General features: G+C 36.1%; 1 protein-coding gene and 1 pseudogene across 4 annotated transcripts in view; one reads left to right on the forward strand and one right to left on the reverse strand.

Moving 5' to 3' along the window:
* Positions 1–23,038, reverse strand: part of METTL15 (methyltransferase 15, mitochondrial 12S rRNA N4-cytidine) — a 214,056-nt gene that overhangs the window by 167,729 nt on the left and 23,289 nt on the right. The window lies entirely within an intron of this gene.
* LOC129484299 (ATP synthase subunit g, mitochondrial-like) lies at positions 7,700–8,011 on the forward strand (annotated as a pseudogene).

Below are 23,038 nucleotides of genomic sequence, written 5' to 3' on the forward strand. Positions count from 1 at the left end.
GAAGTTACCCTATATGGTCTAAAAAGGGGAGGAACCCTCGGTTCTGGGAACTGCCCACCCCTTTCCCAGAAAACTCATGAATAATCTACCCTTGTTTAGGATATAATCAAGAAATAACAATAAAAATAGCCAAACTGCAGCCCTCAGGGCTGCTCTGCCTATAGAGTAGCCATTCTTTTATTCCTTTCTAATTCTTTCTTGCACTAGATCTAAGAACCCTCTCTTGAGGTCTGGATATGGACCCCTTTCCTGTTAACAGTATATACAAATACGACATCATTTTATATAAGGGACTTGAGTATCTTTGGATTTTGGTATCCAAGGGGATCCTGGAACCAATCCCTCATGGACACTAAGAGATGGCTGTATTTTACTTTTTCAAAATTATTTTCCAATGTACAAAAAAAAAAGGCCCTCAAAGACTGAGTTAAAAAAATGTTTCCTAACATTTTTTCCCTTTTTCTCTGTCAAACTATATTTAAAAAACAAAATTTAGTGACCATCATATGGCTATCACTAAATACATAAATTCCTTTCATCAAAATTGACTAAAAGGAAAAAATTTATATCCTAAAGGCTACTTCCTCGTCACCATCCATTTGGAAATGAGAAATGAATTCAACATAAGGGACATTAGTACATAATTTAAGACAGCAGCTTAGGCCTAGTGCTTATGAGGTTAGCAGTGTGCTGCAATTAATTTAAAAAAAAAGTACACATAGGTTTGAGGACATATAAAACTAATTATATCACTTCCTAGCTCCATGATCTTGGGCAACTCATTTCACTCCTCCAAATCTCAGTTCACCTGTCTAAAATGTATATAAAGTAGCAGGCGTGGTCCAGGAGATAGAAGGGAAAGTCTAAAAGTCTTGGGAAATAAAAGTAGAAATACAAGATCCACTAACTAGTGTTATATAGTATAAATAAACTAGGCACTCATGCTGGGAATTGACCTTCTTTATTTCAGAGGCAAATAACTGTATTTGATTATTGAAATCTGAAGGAAGAGGGTGGAACCAGTAACAGTGGGTATAAAAATTACAGAATTTTTGAGGGGAACACTCAGGAAATTGACAGGTCTTAAAGAACAGCTACAAGCCTACTTAAGATTCTAAACCTTGTTGGGCTGAGACACTCAGAAATTTACAAGATACAGAAGGAGGGACAGTAATGCAATAAACTGTTATTGAATGAGGTACTGTGCTAAATTCTAGAAATATATAAAGTAGGTATGAACCCTCCATAGTTTTAAAGAGGAAACAGGCAAGTTAAGAGACAATTACAAAAAGTGTAATAACTCTATCCTGGAAGAAAGAGCAAACAGGGTAGTGAACAGTGTAATAAATGTCATCATGGAAGAAAGAATGGACAGAAGCATGTGCAAAGTCAGAGACCTGAAAAGAAAATTATGTGCCTCATATGGTTATCAAGTAGGAAGTAGGGCATGTTGGCAGAAGGGGAGGTTGAAGAGGTAAAATGGGCCTGGTGGTAAAGGAACTTTGTACATTTTGCCAGTAATTTGCAAACTATTACCCTAGAAAATGATGTGATCAGATCTAAAGTTAGACCCATATAACAGCAAATTAAAAGATATATTGAAAGTAAGTGGCCAATTAAGAGGTTCTTGCAGTCAGCATGGTAAGAGATGAGAAGGTGGGCATATGATGTTTTAAAGAAAGGAGAGGGGTGAATATTAAGCAGTCAAGTATGCTAATAGTTTTAAATCCAAATACCAACCAAAACAAGTAAATTATATATAGTATAATATTTAGAGTTATAACTTTGTTTTTAGTTTAGGTCCAAATACATCTTTTGAACATCAGATCCAAATATTTACCATGTGAAAACAATTCGTCCCAGTGAAAACCTTTCATCACAAAAAGCACGGAAAACTCTTCTTATTACCTTTTTTTTCTTTTCTTTTTTTTTTTGGTCACTGTTGCCTCTGAACAGATGGGAATTTCCTCCTCTTAATCTAACTGACGGCAAAAACTTCAAATGGGACGAACTTTCTGGCATGGGTTTACAAACAGTGCTTAAATCTATTCCAACAACATGGTGTGGGAGTATTTCAGCACAGGCTGGAACAGTTTCAGGTTCATCATTACCTCCTGAGAATACCTTTGATAAATAAAGACTCATAGAAAAGTAAAGCTAAAGTCTCAACTCTTGAATAGGCAGCAATGATTTTCTTGGTTTTAACATTCCAACCCTAATGAGCAGGATTTCTAAACTGATAACTAGAAGGCGAGAGCAACAAAGTTCTTTCCTTTAGAATGAAATTATATACATTTTAGGTTTTTTTTTTTTCTATCACACGGGCGATATGTGTATAAAGGAAAGGGATTTTTCATTTTTTAAAATCACTCCCATTTTAAAGTTAGTACAGGTATTTTTAAAATATCTTTTCCAATTCAATATCCTCACCTACTCTCCTTTTAATTTTCTTCTCATTGTCTCCTCTCTCTCCATATTCAAAATAATAAATGTTAGCTTGTGTGTGTGTTTGAGGAACAGGTGTTAGTGAAGCTTTATCAGTCCAATTCCTTTGTTCCCTCAATATCTCTCACACAAATCCACCTCAATTTCATGCTAAGTAGGCAGTAAGAAGAAAGAATATAGAAAATAGGCAACAGAAAAGAGAAAACAAAAGAACCAATGAAACACAAAAGCCAAATGAAAAAAGATCAATACTATACTAATGTAGTATAACTAATAAATTGAAAGTTATCTTGGAAATCTAGCCCCACTCTGTTGACAATAAGACACAAAAGAGCACTGTAGGAGATTGGCGGGCTGGGGTGCAGTGGATAAGAACTGATTAAACCTTTCAAACCTAATCTGACCAGGAGTTTAGGACTGCCTGCCCAAGAGATGTACCCTGAGTAATGGCAGGCCTATAGTTTCTATATTTGAAATTCAAAGAAGCGACATTGGGCCCTGAGTTTGCTGAGAGTGTAAATTTATCAAATATTATTCAATTTATTTTTCTAAATTCCTCAGTTGTCTCAGTGAGTGTTTCCAATTGCAAAGCATCTCAGAGATGTTTTCTTGCCTCAGAATTTTCTTTATTGACTCTCAATTTGAGAAATGCAAATATATTTTAAATAAAATTTAAGTACTGTTTTGTTATAGTGCTTTCTTATATAGGCCTTTTTGTATCGAAAATAAATTTCTATGGGAAGCACACGAATTCCGAAGTCATATACAAAATCCACCAGAAACAGTGCAATGAGATAAAAGAGATGATCCTACTTACATGTTCTCCTTAATGGATCCTCAGCCACTCCTTGCCTATCCCTAAAGAATCATATATTTTAAATCTAATAATTACCTAATCCAAATTCATTATTTTATCTATGAAGGTACCATGGCCTAGAAGGAAAGGTAACCTGCAAAGTAACACAGAGTTGGGATAAGAACCCAGGTCTCTTGATTTCCAGTCTAAAAAATGTAAACTGCAAGAATGGCCCTGGTGTGGTACATCTGATACATGGCTAGTTTGGCTAGATTAGAGCACATTTGGTAGTTCAACACCCACCACTCACCCCTGCCACACAAACACACATACACTTCAGCTACATCCATAATCCAGTATTTTTGTCATTATATTATCATCTGTCTGTGCCAAGTACTGTTCGTTAAACACTTTATGAACAAGCTCTAATTATCAGAAAAATCCTATTACATAGGTTCTTCAAAGTAGAAATGGCTAAAAAAAAAAATCAGAAAATGAATTGAGGTCCAGAAGATGTGATGATAAAGTACCAAGCTCCTACTTGAAATAATTCAAGTGTTTAAGCTAACTACATGGCAGAATAGGAAAAATAAAGTGTATTATTCCCTTTCTCAAAAGCTGCCTTAGCCTAGCAGTGTCTTAGTTTGGCAGTCAAACTGCTACACAATGTGGTACCAATCCACATTTCTATTCTATTTCCCATCCTTTTAATGCAGTATTATTATGTTATGAATGCAGTAAGTTATAAATTAATGGGTTTTTCCTCACTGAGATCAGTGTTTAAAAACACAGAATACATAAAGTCTAAGATGGTTAGCACAGTGATAGGAACAAAACAAACAAGAATACTACTTGACAGGACTGACCACCACAAGCATAGACCATGACTACAAATACCATAGGTAAGGAAGAATTTTGAAAAAGTTGAAATAAAATCAGTTTATCTCAATCCCTTGGTGACTTAAATGTGATAAACTACTGTGACAATCAGGGAAATTGGTAAATAGAAGCTCATCTAGCTTAGGTATAAAAAGCCAAAGACTTAGACAAGTTCTCTTGTAAAGTGCTAAAAGTAGGGCTAGAGAAGCAAAATTATAAAGATGGAAAATACAATTAGAAATAAGCATGACCCAATATTACAGAATTAAATAATGCTGACAGAACATAGAATCAGTAAATAAGCTGAGTCCAGATTTTTGAGAGAAGGTAGAGGGAAGTGGGGAAGGAAGAAGATGTGACGGCCAGGGAGTGAAGAAAGAAACAAGAAAAATAGCAGGGAATAGGATTTATTCTTCAGAGAGTCTTTGTAGATGAAAAATGTTGTACCTTTGAAGCAATCAGTGTAACATGGAAATAAGGCTACCATAACCTGACTTTTAGGTATCATAAAATGCCAGAAAAATTGATTTTTTTTCCTTTCCAATTTATACATGACCATTAATTCTCTGTTTAGAATCTTTAATGAAACTCTAAACATCCAGTTAATAAATTTCAAATATCACAATTTGCTAGCAAATGAAAAACCATATACCAAGATATGGCTCAAGAAGTAAAAGTTGAAACAAAAGAATAAGAAATTGGTAATGTAGTTCTGGCCAATCTATGAGCAAAATATACATGAATAAAATGAGGTTGGATAAGAAGACTGAAGAGAACACTGTGTGGACCCTCAGAAAGATTTAGACTCTAACTGGTAATACTCAATTTTAGGTAAAAAAACAAGAAACCCAGCATTTCCCAAAGTTAGATAGAGCATTAAACTCCTCAGGCACATTCATAATGTCCTTTGAAAACTAGGTAAGTAAAAAAGAGTTTGTCAGGGTGGAGGAAATATATGATCAACTAAGTTTGCACAATGGGTTAAACAAAGGTAAAAATGTTGGTTTTTTTGCTAGAATTCTTATATCTCCAAGAGAAGGATAGATTATGCTGTGTTTTTAAAACACATTTGACCACAGAATTTTTCAAAGATCATCTCATCAGAACTTAGGGATAATGAACAAAAAACCAATAGGTTACTGTTGTTCTTAAAATTTCCTAAGGAGTGATAAAGATCATATACTGTATTCCATCAAAGACTGACCATCTACTGTACTCTATCAAATCTAAGATTATACTGATTATGAGATGCAGCATTAACTTTACATACTATGAAGAAAAGGTACTGCCAATTAAATTATAACATGTCATCAATTATAAAATGTGTCTCAATTTCAATCAATAACTTCAAAAGAAATATTTCAGAGGAATGACTGAAAGATGTGTAATCCACTTACTGCCCTAAAGATTGTCTACTCTGTAACTAGATCAAATGCTTCTCCTGAATTTTCCTTCAGCATAACGCCTGAATCTGGCACTAGACAGCACACTAAAATGCTATTGTAGATTGCCTTAGGTGTTTATTATACAGATATTGTTGAGGCTTCAAGATCCACATTTGATTATAGGTAAATAATTCCCATCTCAGAGATGCTGGAAGGATTTAGAAAAATAATATATATAAAGTGCCTGAAACCTATCAGGTATTTAATATGTGAGTTCTCTTCTCTTCTTCTTGTATTCAGTAATCCTTTCTAGCATTTTATCATTTTGCCAGAACATACTTGCTCTCTTAAGCCAAAATACCTTCCTGGTCTTGATTTACTTTTGTTTATTCTTCTGTAAACATGAAGAACACCTAATCAATCCCTCTTTGCAAAATTCTTTACATAAATGAAATACTTTCTTTCAAATACTTTATTTTAAACAAATATGAACCTAATGAACCTTTCCTAATGAAGGAAAAGACTTTTAAAAATGTCATTTTTAATGAATTTATTAAAGTCAAATTAATGCAATGTAAAGGAATGTAAGCAAGCCACTTAATTTGTTTTTTATTAAGTAAAACGTAATGTTTAATTGGATAGTGGGCTATTATTGAACAAACCAATATGCTATTACTTATGAACTAGTTTGTGTGAGGCATAACACACTTTCTCATAGACTGATAAATTAGCAAGATAAAAAGAAAAGATATTGTATTGAATATTTTTTAAGAGAAAAAAAGGCATCGAACAAGGAAGAAATTAATCACAATGACACAGGGTTCATTACAGGAGTCTAAAAAATAAAAATCAGCATGGTAACTACAGGTCTATTCAACAGATTTTTAAAAATCTATAAAGCAAAACAAAAATCTAAATACCAAAGAACAATTAAGCAAGTTGCCAAAAGACAAAATACTTTGGTGGGATGTCAATCAGTAACACTGAGCTGACAACTGTGCCTTAATTAATTTTGAAACTGTTTCCAATTAGTTAGTATAGAACACTAAAGGCTTCATGCTGCCTATGACTCAGTGCACTGACTCATCTACCAAAACTTTTCTTACACAAGAAATATCCAAGCACTGGCCAGGATGCAAGATCAAAAGGAAAGAGGGTTCACCAACCTTCCTAGTTAAAACCTTGTGATAAATTTAGATGACCGGAAGGATACGGAACAACTTTCCAGAAAGGTTTAAAGGTCAGAAATAGCTTGAAAAGTTTGATTTGTTAACAAAACAATGAAAATATATTATTTTAAAATCAATCTTGCAAATATATCTATAAAATATGCTAGTTGTTTTTTAAACTATATAGAGGATATAAATAATATAACCAACATTAAAGTGTTCAATGAACTTTACCTAGCCATATTTAAATATCTCATATTTCCTAACTCATTAAAATAGCAGTGGAAACAAAATTTAGATGTGAAGAAAAGCCTAAAATCATCATACATCTATCCCACAGAAACTTTCTTAAATTTTCAGATTTAGCTTATCATGGTATAATTCAATTACAGACTTTTCTAGAATAAATCTAAAGCTTTAAATGATTCTTCAAAAAAATTACAAAACATAATATGAAAAAGAGGACAACTTTTATTATATAGTTTACCTAACTCAGTTTATTAAATCACAGAGTAATAATGTAAGCAATTATATTAATAATTTTTTTTAATTTTAAACAGTTTTGAAACGCCATTGGGTTGGGAGAATGGGTAAAGGACCACAGAAATGAGGAACAAAAGACCACTCGTTGCAGGGAAAACAAAGAAGACACTTTATTCAGAAAACAGAATGCACAAGACGAGGTGTTCCACAGGCCACAGCCAGTCCTAACATCCTGGAGAGTCTAAGAATCCAGTGAGAGAAATCAAAGTTAGTACCAAGTCAGCAGTTCCCAAACAAATTACCAATAAGAGATCCATTATGTTATAGATGTCTACAAGTAATTTTTTCATGCCATATGAAAAACTTAAAAAAAATTAAATTCAAAAAATTCTGAGATGACTTACAAAGGTAAATTAGTACAGAAAGTAAAACAGTTAAGAAATGGAAATATGAAAGAGATGAAGGTAGCAATAAAGATAGGAGGAATTTTAAAAGTATAATTAGCTAGCCATTTGGGGCCATGGATTTTTCATCCTAAAACCATGGTCTGATTTGTCTGGAACCTGGAGGAGGAGGCTCCAGCACTGGTGAACACTGCTGTGACTTATTTGAAGCCTAGATTGGCCACATTTAGATACTAAGCCAAAGTTGAGCTAACTCCTCCAACTCCTACTGAGATCCTGACAGCTATTCAGAGCCTGAAGAAAACAGTCAACAGTGCTCACACTGCTAGCTTCTAAAAGCTGACAGTTAAGGAAGCTGTGCTGAATGGTTCAGTGGCCACTGAGGTGTAAATGTGGTTTTATATTGGAGCAATCATAAGTAAGCATTGCACCATTGCCTATAATGTATGACAACAAGTCTTCAACATCTAATTATATTTGATTTACTATTCCAGTGTTCTTGGATCATGTGTGATCAGACTGCCATCTGAATAAAATGTGTCCAAAAAAAAAGTATAATCAGTGGTATGACTGTTACTCAAAAGAAAGGACATAAAATATTTACATCCTTTAATATAAGCAGGCCACAAAACTTACCAATAAGTTTCCTAAAAACCACTACGAGAGAGAAACATAAATGGTTGCATCATTCACTATATCCACCAAAAATTAGACACACGCACATATATATATCTAAACCCTGGTCATTCAAAATAAGCCTTCCTGCTACTGCACTTTGAAAAAAAAATCTCGGTGGGTGGAGAGAATTTGTTTCTGATGCCTTGTCTTTAGAATAATTGTTTGCTTTCAGATGATTAAAAAAAAGAGATTGTATCTAGGAAAAAATTGTTAATGCTTCAAAGGAGAGATACTGATAATTGTGACTTGAAATAGTGTCAGATGAATATCTGGCTGATCACTGATTGAACCATCTAATGAGGCAGGCTTATACTCTATCTAGTTTCATTTGTTTTCTCATATGAAGTCTATAATTCCTTTCAGTCCTAAAATGTCAGATGCCAGGTGTCAAATGCCACAGTAGAACATGAAATTAAGTAGAGTCCCCTTTTAAACAAATTTCTCTGTAAGCAAAACTATGTTAGTGACTTAAAAATAATATCGTCTAAAATTACCCTTTCAAGAGGGAAAAATTGTTCAATGAAAAAACCACCCAATTATGACTCATATAAGAAATACTGGTTTAACCAGGAGATATTTGGCGAGGAAAAGTTTAAGGAATTTCAAATTGCTAAATCTAATACAAATATCTGACAATAGGATATAGATCTAAAAGAATGGTTCTTAAGAACAATTGTTTACTGGGAATAAGCTAAGCTGTATGAAGAATTCATAAACATTACATGTTCCAGTAAGTTTAGCAACTTATAGCAAAGACTGGTGGCCACCTCCATTTTTTTCCCACCGCTCCTCCACTGACATCCTTCTTGGCAGAAACTTCATTAAGTTTTTGCTGACAGAGAACAAACCTGAAAGTAGTATCTACTTTCTAAATACTACTTTGCTTTTCAGTAGTGGATTTGATATTTATAATGTTCTCTAAAGCTTGCAACTTTTTCAGCAACGTTTAAAAATAGATTAACCTGGAATAACTTACTTGTTTGCTGCTAAAATACTCAAGATTTTGCCATTTTTAAACAACTAGTCCCTGTGATACAACTTTGAAAAAATTTTTAAAAATCTCTGATGTGTGGGGTCCTTTTTTTCCATAAGAATTATGTACATCTGTGATGTTTTACAGGGGGATCCACTTTTAAACAGTGTACATATTGGACCACACTGAAATGTCATATGTCCTTTCTCTACTTAAAATTGGTTATTTACTGTGAGTTCATTTCCGATGTATTCTTGGTTGTTGCTGTTTTCTGCCTGAAGACATGTATATCATAAAGAGCTACATGGTATGGACTATTTATTTGTAATCTGACATAAAGTTTGAAGAATAAAGATATATAAAAGTTGAAAAAAAAAGAAAAAAATTCCTATTAGTCCTCATAAACTGATAAGACAGTAAATCACCACTTCCTCCTCCATCTCTGGAGTAAACACAATAATGAGTTTCAAAGTTGCAATACTTTTAATATTTCTCTATATAAGCTATGGAATAACAGTGAAACATGAGTATGAGTAATTCTAAGAGTGCAAAAATTATATGGTCCAAGTACACTGCAGTCTTTCATAAATTTTATTTCCCCCAAACTTTTTATAGGTATTAGGTGACAGAGAGGTCAAAGTCATAATCTGATTTAAGAACCTGGAGTACAGTTATTTTATGTTGTTTTCTAAAGAACAGATCTATATATTTTGGCAGTAAGCTAAGTAGAAAATATTGACATACACATATGAAACCTAATGAGCCAAATGAGAATACCTGCCTGAATTAATTAAACAAATGCGTATTGCAATCCACTACATAAAAGATTACACTTACTGGGGTTAAAATGATGAACTTGTCTCTCATCCTCCCAGAGGTTAGAGTCTATTGGGGACCACATGCAATTAAATAAATAATTATAGCAATGATAAGGACCATAATAGGCAATCAGTGCCTGCTGGAGCAGAACCTAACCTGGAAATGAAATGTCAAAAAAGGCTTTTCAAAGAAACGCAGGCCTAGGCTGCAGCCTAAAGCAAGAGTTAGCTCAGAAGTTCCAGTCAGATGTCAACAGAGATCCTAATCAGTCTCCTCTATGCTCATCTTCCTAAACCGAGTCATTAAATGATGGAACTACTCAAGGATCAAGATATCTTTTCTCAAGGCAAAATTCATCTAGGCTCATGGTTTTAGTTTTTACTTACATGCTGATCATTCAGTTACATGACAAAAATCATTAATGCGTCTTTGTTTCCATAAGTGTTCCCTGACTTTCCTCTTCCTAAGGCATCAAAGGAACATCTGGCTTTATGCTACCAGCTTCTTTCCCTATTATCCATTGCAAGGAAGGTCCTATGTTGTCAAAATAGGAACCATTACATCAACGTAAATAATACAGAGCAAAGTACAAAAGAAGAAGGATGAATTAGAATAAAACTAGCCTAGATGAGAGTAGAGGGGTAGCTTCTTCAGTAGTTTTTGAAAAAAGAATGGAACACCAGCTGCATTTGATGAAAACAAAAGATGAGAAAGGGAACAATAGCAATACTAGAGAGTACTGCTGGGAATTAAGAGTCTCTTCATGGTTTTGAGAAATGCATAAAGAACTTGCATTGTTTTTAAATAATTGTTGTTTTAATGGACTGTGTTCTTTTGACTATAAGACTCCTCAAGGACTGTATCACATGGGTTATGACTTAATAAGAATTAAACCTGGTAAATTTTTGTCTCATGCTCAGGCATTACATCTGAGCTCCAAAACAGTGTATCTAACTGACTCTTGAAGCTCTATTCTGGCTGTCTGAAAAGCATCTAAAAACATCCAAAAAAATATGTGATCTTCTATTAAGGAAAAAAAAAATAGGGTCCTTGTTCATCCTACGACAAGGCCACACACCCACCTTAACAGTTCCCTCTCTTCACTTCCCATATCTAGCTCTTAACCAGATTCTGTTTATTTTATATTCAAAATCCCTCATATCTGCCCACCTCTCTCCATTTAAACTGTTACCACTCTATCTAAACTATCACCATCTCTTTAATACAATTGCTTTCTAACTGGTCTCCTTTCATCTACTGTTGCACAACCCACTCCCAGCCTACCACTTCTAATCTATTTTCCACAAGGCAATCTGAATGTTCTTTACAAAATATCTATCTAATCTAGTTAGCCCACATCCTCTGCTCAAAATGAATTTAATGAATTTTCAATGAATTCCCACAGCTTTTAAAGACCAAATATTCTTAACATGGTCTAAGGCCTAGCATTTTCTGTTCTCCTTAACTTCACCTTTTTCCATACATCCTTGCTGTCTACACTTAGCCACACGGCTTTCACGTTAAATAAAAATTATAGAAATCTACTGTTTTGGGCTAAGCTCCTGCACTAGGCCCCAATACACTAGACTAAAAATCAAAATCAAAGCATTAAAGTTCCCAGTCACCAAATCAAAACTAAGTTGTTATCTGACTTTCCAATAAATCAGGAGAGAAAAATAATAGCCAAATTTCCAAAATAGGCCAGCAGCAAGATAATGAAGTTCCTTCTTCCTTTAACACTTACCCAAAAATAAGTAAACTTAAGTAACCTGATATTAATAGTTTTTTTTTATTGTGCTGTTTCCCTGTTCTTGCCTTACTAGAAAAGTAACTTTGAAGTGACCAATCCACTTCTTGTTCTTTGTTTCTCTTTTCTTCGGCCCTTTTCTATCTATAAAACCAGTCTCCTCTGGTCCACTCACTGTAACAATCATTCTATTTTATGGAATTAAGTGTTGTCCAATTCTAGAATCGTAAATAAAGCCAATTAACATCTTTAAACTATATTTGTTTTCATTTTGTCTTTTGACGTTTGGTTTCTCAAGTGTCCTGCTTTTTCCCATAACAGTAAAACTGCCTTTGCAAATAATACGACTGAGAGAAATCTAACATAGCTGACTTCACCTCACTTCTAACCTCATAAGCTGTCTGTATGTTCATTCCTCCGTGTAGGCCAAGCTAACTATTGGAGGAATTTAGTTTACAGTTTAAAGTAAGGATGATAATAGTCCCTGCTTAAAACTAACCTCCTCTTTGTTCAGGATGGAAACTGCCTTTGTGAAAATAATGAAAGGCCACAAGGTTAGAATTATGGTAAGGACCTGAATTCTGTTAAGCTATAAGCATCATTAAGCAATAACCAGCCATTGTTCCCTAGCTTGCTTACTACTCAGGAGTCACAAGATTTGTCTTGTCTTGTATTCTCTTGTCTCTTGTCTCTTCTTTTCTTGTCTTGTCTTGTCTTGTTTTGTTTCGATACAGGGTTTCAGTGTGTTAACCAGGCTGGAGTGCAGTGGTGGGATCTCAGTTCACTGCAGCCTTGACATCGCAGATCAAGCGATCCTCCCAACTCAGCCTCCCAAGTAGCTGAGACTACAGGTGTATGCCACCACGCCAGAATAATTTTTTTTTTTTAATTTTTTTGTAGAGACGGGGTTTCACTATGTTGCCAAGGCTGGTCTCCAACTTCTGGACTTAAGCAATCCTTCTGCCTCTGATTTTGTCTCTCTCTGTCTCCCAAAGTCAAAGTCTTCCCCAGGTGCTCCTTTAGATAACAGCACTATTATCAAAACCTAAGATTGATCTTTCATATATTTTTCAGACTCATGCATTCGGCCATACCACCTGATACCAACAGGATCATGATTCATACCAAGGAACTGACTCAACTAGTTCTATAACACCTGCACCCAGATACTGACTCAGCACATGAAGGCAGTTTGGACAATACCATGATTTCATGCCCAATCTATCAGCAATACCTATTCCCTAGTGCTCTGCCCACCAAATTACCCCTAAAAACCCTAGCCTCCAAACTCTTAAAGAGGCAGATTGGAGAAATATCTCCCATCCTCCTCCCAATTAAAGTGCTATGACTAAACACTATCTCTGCTGCAACTACTGCTGTTCTTAGCATATTAACTTTCTGGGCATCAGGCAAGAAGAACCTATTTGGCTATAATAATGAAAGGAGTTAGCTAGCTTCAGGCATACAGTAAGGCAAGGGTCCCTGGAGAACCTCCCACCTTTGTTTGGTCCAGATAAGGGAACTCGAACAGGAGCTTTGCCTAAACATGCCCACAGCAGACTAAGCACCCACATGCCCATGGGGGAAATGGGGTGAATCGACAAGGAATTCACACCTCATACAAGTAGGGAACACAGCCCCATCAGCATGTATGTAAAATGCCCTTGTATTCAACTGTGAAGGGGGCAACCAGCAACCTGCTTTCAGGACCCCTCTTTTTGCTGAGAGCTTTCCTTTTCACCTAATAAATTCTACTCCATTCACTCTTTGATGTCCACACGGCTATTTCTTCCTAGTCATGAGACAAGAACCCAGATCTAGCTGAGCTAAGGAGCAAAAAACCTTCATCATTTTGGGGGCTTGTCCAGAATACCTGGCGGGTGAGTAAATTGCAGATCCGAAACCTTTTGCTTTCATTTCTGAGTCTTCTCCTCCTCAGACTTTTTCTGAAGGCAGATGCAGCACCAAACCTCTGGTGAGCCAAATAAGAATGAATGGCACAGCTACAGAGGACAGGATGCTGGAGAGTACCCCAAAAACCCCCTATCACTCTCAAGGGTTGGGAATGTCGGCCTTATTCCAATCCAGTCTTTTCTACAGTATTTTCCTTCTTGTGTTCCAGGATTATCATGGCACTTAGCTCTTCTTTTATAATGTTAAAGATGTTGCTGCAAACTGCAGATATTACTAGGTAGAGTGAGCATTTACCCCAGCCATCAGAAATGCCATTCAGAACAATGCGATTTCCGTCTGTTCTTAGAGGCACATCTCACACCCCCACCCCAAAGGCCACAGGCACACGCTCGGAACAGAAAGGCAAGCAGAGGCATCCATCCTCCCCACTTCCCTCCCAGCTAGCGTGTATGGCCATGTCTGCACATGCACATGCTGCATCCAACAGCCACATGGGGCAGGAATGAGCTGCAGCCACCACCTCCTGCCATGGGCCCACAGTCTTTCCACCTCTGGCCTAGCCAAAAGGAGGGAACAATGATTAAGAGTTTCTCTCCCTGAAATTTCTCTCCCTGTTGGAGGAACCCATTTGCATAGAGCTAGAGGATTTTCCCTCAGGCATTTTCTCCATCCTACATTTAAGCTGTTTTTTTCTTTTCTAACATGGCCCTGCGAAAACAGGGAGCTTTTCTATGTGAGAGGTTTTTTTTTTTTTCCCTTTTGGAAAACATCTTATTAAGCCAGGACCCCAAATCACAAGACACTCTTTACTCTCCCTTGTTTGAGGAGGACTCAGCACCACAGATTTACCTTAGCATGACTAATTCCTGCCAATTAGGACCCCTCCCATTTCATGGATAGAGGTTATGCTAGCATCCATGGCACAGACAAGGTCTAGGAAACTCACAGGTTACTGACAGCAGAGGAAAGGCAGTATGTGGGTAAATGTGGATAATTCCCACCTCCTAGGCCCCCTGTTAACAAGGGTGAAAAGCCACATTGGCACCCATGGTCCACACCCTCCCAAGGTTACAGGGACTCAGGGATGTGAGGATGGCTCTTCTCTCTCTCCCTCACATAATCCAGTTATTCCCTGGGAGAAAAAAGGAACTAGGGATGCCTTGTTCCCCTCTTTCTAGTTGAGTAACCAATCATCTTCAGTCTGTATTTCTCTCAAATGCCTCCTGAATCACTGGGATTCCTTTGAGGGAAAAAAAAAAAATCCTTACTCTGTCCTCTCTTCACAGATGGGTAATTGTGTCCCCATACCACCAGACACTCCCCTCAGATATATCCCCCAAAGTAGGAAAAGTTAGTTTCCCCAAACCTTAAACTGCTTGGCTTAAAAGTGAGCTCAGGGGAAGGAAACTCAGAAGTCTGACATGCTGGTAAAAGGGTAAAAGTTCTTAACAGTTGGACTTTGGGCCTCCCTCTCCCTGTGCAGAATGGTTGAATAAATGATAAAATTACTGTTTGTATCCTCTGTAAAGTCTGGATTAATGGAAAAAAGGATTTGTGAGGCCAGTCTTAGGCTGTAGCCAATCTGGTGTGCTTTTTGTGTCTTTCTGTATGGTTCCATGATAAGGAGGAATACCTTAGGATAGAATGCAAGCCTAGGACCCCACAAGCCTGTTGTTCATGCCAACAAGCAAACTGGGCAGTAACAAACATTGCTGCAGGTTTCCACTTTGTTTTATGTCCTTGGGAGCTTGACCTTGTAACCACGTGGCAGTACTTTCTTTTGGCCTCTGCCATTTTAAAATGGTGGCCCGGGGTAAATTTTGGCATAGGGAATGAGTACTTTCAGGTTAGTATCTATGTGACTTTTAGAACTTGCTGATTCCTTTCCCCTCTGTGAACAAATTCTAGCTTCCTTTCTTAAATCTTTCTTTCTCTGAACCACCTTTAAAGATTCTAGATTTTGTAGGAAGTGCTTACCACTTCTTTGAAAATACGTTGTACACTCACAGTTAAGCCATAACCTTAATTGAGGCTTGTTGGTTTCACCTGTGAGGTTACTTTTGGTAATGTTCAAAAGCTAGAAACATTGGCCACTTGGCATGGCTAAAGCAGGGTAATAAGGGATTTAAAAGGATTTTCTGAAAAAGCACTCAGCTTAATTTAAAGTGGATATCCAAGCTAGAGGTATATTTAAAAGGCCTTTATGTTTTACACCTCATGGATCTTGTTTTTCTGGAAAAAGGACTTTCTCTCAGTCAAATGAATTATTTTTCTCCATTTCATTTGCTACTATTAATGCACACATGAGAGGCCCCAAGATAACTTCTGATAGCCTAGGACACCTGGGGAAAAACAGAGAAGGTGCCACAAACCCCATTTTGGAAAAAAAAAATCCCTTCTGTTTTCCACATGGAACTCCAGGAATTAAAATTGGATAGATTCCTCTCAAAATCTGTTTTTGTCTTCCAGCTATACCTGTTTACTGGGCCCTAGAAACTGCATGCTTTCCTAGCCCTGCTCTTGAAGGGCACCACCCTGAGGGCAATGATCTGACTAGGAGATTCAAAAATGAAGAATCTTACAATTACTGGATCTTTTTCTGTCTGTGTCTGTATAATCATACATGTGTTATGTGTGTGATGGTTATATAAAAAATAGCTCTAATTGATTGGCCTAAAGAAAAATAAGTGCTTAGATCAAATATTTTTTTAAAATAAATAAATAAAAGCTGTAATGCCTGTTAGTTCAAGTGACTTTAATCTTTGAGAAATAGAAAAATTTTTGAAGACAACTGGTAAAATACAAATGTCTTCAAAATGTAAATACGTGATCTGAATTATGTGGGTCAGATACTAGGTTTGCTACATGTTTGAAGGTTACAAACTGCTTCTTTGGCTTTTAAGAACTGTTCGACTTGCCTGCTTTACAATTTGATAAGGCTTGAGGACATATGGAATTAACCACGCCCTTAACTATGTTGGAAAGAGTCAGACTTTATCTGCACCTAGTACATAATTAAAACAACTTACCAGCCTTTACACTACAATTAAAAATTGCTAACAGTTATTGTTATAACATATAATTGAGATTATTGAAAATAGATTCACCTGCAAGGTGTGTAAGGAAAGTAAAACGTGTTTTTAGTAAAAGATTATCAGAAGGCATAGGAGTGTAAATTTTGGACTAGGGTTAAAGGATTGTTTTGAATTAGATAAGATAAAGCTGAAGGTTTAAACAAAGAGTGGAAGGTTTGTAAAAATTAATCTTCCAAAAGAAATTCTATATGAGATCATATTAACTTCAAAAAGGTATTATATGGTCTTTCCATAAATTGTGCATTGAAATAAAAGTACAACGAGGTTTTCTTAAGGCACTGATCTGCTACTTAAAAATTTGTAAAGTGTTATAAAAGGTTTACAAAAATCTCACGTCATGGCCAAACTGGCTAAGATTGGAAAAAATTATCTATAAGGTACCACTAAAACAAAAAGTTGGGGTTGACATTAATAGTAGACTAATGTAAGGGTGAAATCTGGCTTTTTCTCTCTTAAACAAGATTTTCATGTAACAGTAAAAGATAATGAAAAGTTTTGCCTTTTTTTCATTTTTGAGTCATCATTTTGGCTAAAGAACTTATGCTAATCTGGAATTCTATTTCATAATATCACATGCTTTTGAACCTCTAACATAGATATTTAACATGTTTCCCAAAATCAAACTTCAGCTTCAAAAACTGTCTTTCCTGACCCCTAGCTTTTGGATGCTAGAGGACCCCTAGAGCATCCAAGAGAGAGGTAAACAGGATTATTTGATATGTTTAGCTATGGGGGACTGCCAAAGTGATGTTTAATCTTCCACAGGTTACATTTTAATGAATAATATTAATATGTTTTAAAATCGTATGGGATGTCTACCATTCTAATGTCTAAGTATATGCTATCAATCATAATTAAGGTTATTATGTTATTGTAAACCACATGTATTAGTCTGTTCTCATTCTGCTAATAAAGATATACCCAAGACTGGGTAATTTATAAAGGAAAGAGGTTTAATGGACTCACAGTTCCACATGGATGGGGAGCCCTCACAATCATGGCAGAAGGCAAGGGAGAAGCAAAGGCACATCTTACATGGCAGCAGGCAAGAGAGCTTGTGCAACAGAACTCCCATTTATAAAACCATCAGATCTCGTGAGACTTACTACTGTGAGAACAGTATAGGGAAAATTGCCCTGATGATTCAATTATCTCCACCTGGCCCACCCTTGACACAAGGGGGATTATTACAATTCAAGGTGAGATTTGGGTGGGGACACAGCCAAACCATATTACTACAGAAATAAACAAATTTCTTTGTCAATCGTATTTTTGAGGTAACTACCCTGGACATTTTGTTATTCACAGACAATTGTCGTCTAGCTTTGATCCTTTTCAAAAGATGGCTTATAATCAGATATAATACTTTGACAGGTGCTCTTAAAGGCAGGTTTCTGATATCTTTGGAGATTGGGACATTGGAAAAGAGAGAAACATACAGGACTCATGAAGAGCTGAAAGGTTCATGAATATCAAGTAGAACAAGAGTTAACAGAATGGACTGAACTAACAGAAAACTGAAGTAATCTTTTTAGCCTTTTGTGCTTAAAATGTTGCTGATCCTTGTTTTGCTTTTAGAGTCAAGGAAATTTATTTTGAGCTAATTACAGCCTTTAATAATTGAGTAAGGTATACTCCTGTGAACAAAATTTGGAGGATATTTGTTTCTCTCCACCTGGCATCTCCAGAATTTGGAAACTATTTGTGAGTATTCTTAACTTACGGCAATATAGTTATTTGCATCTATGCAATAAGAATTCATTTTCCTTTGCAACAGGACATGACTGGAGAAACCGGTTGTTTCACCAAGGTTTTGACTGGAAGGGTTTGCTTCCCTTTAAGGAATCAAGCATGGCTTGCAGAGCCAATAAAAGCCCCTTGGGAAATCTGGCCTCATACCTTGTCTACACAGTCCCCATAAAGGGTTACTAACCTGTGGTGAGTAAAGAATATCACTTTCTAACAGGCCCAGGAGCCCCAGGTTCTTGTGACCTCTAAAAGGGAGGAATTTACCCAACTCATAGGTATTTCAGGGTACAAACCCATGACTGGGCTCAGCTTTTAAAGGTCTTATCTGAGATTCCTTGTGGAACAGAGTTCCATTAAAGCCAACTTAAAAGCCTATGTGAAAAATAATTATTCTTGCTGCACCAATAATCTGGTCAAGTATAGGACTAAAGTTTATTTTGCCAACAACTCAGTCCTATCATGATTTGTTTTTGACAAAAATGAGGACTGGAGAAAGAAAAATTATGCTTCAAAACTTATCATACAACTGTCATTAAATTCTAATCGCATCAGTTGTTTTTAAGTTTTGGCCTACATTTTAAACTAACCCTGCTTATTCCTGTGAACCAACCAGCGATCTCTGGCTGTAGCTCAGAAGAAACAAAAGGGATGGGTGATAAAAATCTGGATCAATATTCTAGTTCTGGAAAATTATCCTGCAAATCCTACCATGTGATAAGAGTAAATATGGTGCCCATAACTCGAAGTTTCTTTGTTTGGAAAAATAAAACCAAGAGAACTATCCAAAGCCAAGCCCCACGCACCCAAATCTTAGCAGGTATAACTATAGCTAGCTACCAGCTATCTGAGCACATTGGCAGCCTTGGGATTTTTGAGCGGTCCTTACCCCCTTGTTTCATTTTGATATATGTCTTCTAATAACCCGAATTGTTCCTTTTTGCTTGGAGGCCATTAAACTTCAAATGGTGATGCAAATGAAACCCTGCATGGACATGCCATTCTTCCCAGGACCCTTAAACTGACCTCAGGAGGAGCCCTAACTGCCACTTTTCCAAAACAGCACCCCCTGTCAGCAGGAAGCAGTTAAGAGAGGTCATCGTCCATTTTTTTGCAACAGCAGTTGCTGAAGGAGGGAATGAAAGGGGTTAGTTAGCCAGCTTGCTTTTGACAGACAGTACCGGAAGGACCCCTGGAGAACCTCCAACCCATGTTTTGTGCAGATAAGGGAACTTGCACAGGGGCCTTGCCTAAATATGTCCACAGCCAACTAAGAGCCCACATACGCACAGGGGGAACGGGGTAGAGCTACCAGGAATTTGCGCTTTATACAAATAGGGAACCCAGCCCATCAGTATATATGTAAAAAGCCCTTTTATTCAACTGTGAAGTGGGCAACCGGCAACCTGCTTTCAGGACCCCTCTTTTTGCTGAGAGCTTTCCTTTTCGCCTAATAAATTCTACTCCACTCACTCGCTCTTCAATGTCCACGTGGCTATTTCTTCCTGGTCATGAGACAAGAACATGGACCTTGCTGAGCTAAGCAGCAAAAAAATCTTGAATCAACAACAGGGCCAGTTCACATGTTGTTCCGTTAGGAATGTCTTTCCTGTTCTTTGAATCTGAGCTCACAAGCTTTTCCCAAACCTCCGTATTAAAAAAGAAGTCTGTTGGTCACTCGTATAGTAATGCGTACCTTTCCTTTAGAGCAGTCAACATAGTTGAAACTTTGCCTTTATTTCTGTGTATATTACTTCTGTATCCTGCATAAAAAATTACCCTAAAATTTAGTGGCTTAAACCAAATAAATATTCATTATCTCATGGTTTCTATGGATCAGGAATTCAGTAGCAGCTTAATCAGGTGATTCTAACTTGGGGTCTCTTTCACAAGGTTGCGGGCTTGGTTAAGACTAGAGGATATATTCCCAAGACTGCTCAACCACTGGGTGCTGATTGTTGGTATGAGCCTCAATTCCACTCTACACAGGCCTCTCCATGGGCTGCTTAAGCATACAAATGATATGGTAGCTGTCCCACCTTGAGCAAGCAACCCAAAAGACAGCATGGAAGAAGCCAAAATTTATTTTATGACTTACCCTTTGAAGTCACACACTATCATTTTTGCAGTACCTTATGGATTGCACTGGTCAACCTAATTCAGTGTAGCAAGGAACTACATTTGAGCATGATTACTAGGCAGTGATAATCAATGGAACCCATCTTGTAGATTGGCTACCATAGTGTGTTAAGAGAAATATATTTTTTTCAAAATCTTCCTCAATTGATCAAATGCCAAGACCTAGACTAAAGTGACCACAGTAAGCCTGAAATTGTCTTGAAGGTTTTTAATACGAGTCACAGCTCCCATCTATAAGGCATCTATTCCCTGTCATTGTAGTAAAAAACATTCCCTTTAGAGGATTCTACAATCTCCTTGCACCCTTGAACCACCATTTCTAGCCCAGCTATTCCAAGAGACATTTTAAAATCAATTTTTCTAAATATTCCAAGAAACAAAAATTTACAAAATTACGATACCCTAAGATCTTACTTTTTGTCTTTTTCTTAAATCAGATTGCTCTTAAGCAATACCCCCAATTAGGATATTGTTCTTTTATGACATATTTTAACAAATAACACTAATTAATACTTTTTATTTTGTAAGACTTAGAAACTGTAATTAAATTCCTTATGCATCATAATTCTAATATGTTTTTGGACTGCCTTCTAAGGAGATAAAAATTAAAACTCAAAAAATGTATCTTCTTGTTAATAATACAAACACCAACTTTATAAAAAAGTATTAATTCAGTACTCTAAGTTCAAATAAAACATACTAAGATTATAATATAATGCAGTGGGAATAGAAGATTTTGAAATTCAGCATTCACAAACTTTTCAGGAATCTATGGTAATGAAAACAAAACAACAAGCAGCCATATCATATATCAAAGATGATGAAATAATTCTCCTCAAATGTATTAATACCATAAGCTACCCCAATGTGAATTTTCAAAGGGTAATTTAAAAATTCACTGTAGGGTAAATATAAACTCAGTTATAGTTTATGAAAATCTCATGGAAGAAACCCTCCACAAGACAAACTTAAAAGCAGCTGAAATTAATTAATTGATTTAACTGATTCATTTTCAATATTATGATAAAAAAAGAGAAGAAATTATTTTCAACCAGTTTAAAACACAGAATAAGTAATATATTAAAGGTAAGGTTAAGGGACAAGAACAAATTGGATTTTATGAAATATTCAATTTTTCTCACATCAAATTATATATATTTTAATATGAAAGAAATGTAACTTAATGAAAGATATCACCCATATCACCCATACAATATGATTGTATATTATTACATATGACCATTTAAATCAGTCAAGAGACCACTATACTATTCCATTTTAAGACAATGTCTGTTGCTATGACCTTTACAGGGCAAAAAAAGAGGTTCGTTTTCACAAGTCTGGCTTCTTTGCAAGGAGACCCAAGAAGCATAACAATTAATGCTAATCATAGTAATTTCCATAGCATGGGCATTTCCCCTAGGAAAGATATTGAAACTAGACATATATTTCACAAGGTATGCATACTTCAGGAACTACTTCTAATCTTCACTATGGGTTCTACATCACAAATGAAGCTAAAAACCTCATCAGACATGGTTTAATGCCCCAGGTAAATAATCATTTTTTTAATCACTCTAAATTTTATTTAAAATGAAGAATACTGTTCCACATTACAAAGGTCACCAAATTTAGAACAAGCACAACAACTAAATAGCTCAACAAGGCTAGACTTTATAACATTAATCTTTTGAAAGTAATACTTCTGATTTATCAGGATCATTAGAAGTAATCTGCTGCATATGAGATGATTCTTCCAAGACAACAAAAACTGTTAAAATTGGCCAAAGGTGGCTCTATTAAAAGTTTATCAATTTGAACAAAAGATAAAACTGCAATGATCATCTTCACTGATTCCAATGCATTTTAGTGCATTTGGATATGTTCACAATGAGACAGATACAAAGATTACATTTTATGCAACACATTTACCTAATAGCAAGAAAAAAATAGAGAAATAAACATTTACGTGAGAAGTATCAGGCATCTTTTGTGACTGCCTTCAAATGGCAAAAAAAAAAAAAAAAATGCTTGGAAGTATACTAGAAAGGAAGAAAAATGCTAATTTAGTTAGAAAGTATGCTGAAATTATACACTTCACCAAAATCAGTCAAGAATTCTCACTGGGGCCACCAGTGTTAACATAACCAGACTACCAGGTAAACCTGGGCTAGAGATGGTGTGAGGAAAGAAGTTAAATTTGGACAGGAGGTTGAGATGGTAAGAAAACTTTACCACCTTGCCTCACGACAATTTTATTTCAGGAACGTACTTCAAATTCTGTTGCCAGGTGATTCCCTGCTTCAGATCTCTATCATATTGGTCACTGTGCAAAACAGAAGCTTTCTCCTTGGGTCTAATCCACA

Source organism: Symphalangus syndactylus, chromosome 6, assembly GCF_028878055.3.
Source record: "Symphalangus syndactylus isolate Jambi chromosome 6, NHGRI_mSymSyn1-v2.1_pri, whole genome shotgun sequence".
In the NCBI taxonomy this organism is placed as follows: Eukaryota; Metazoa; Chordata; class Mammalia; order Primates; family Hylobatidae; genus Symphalangus; species Symphalangus syndactylus.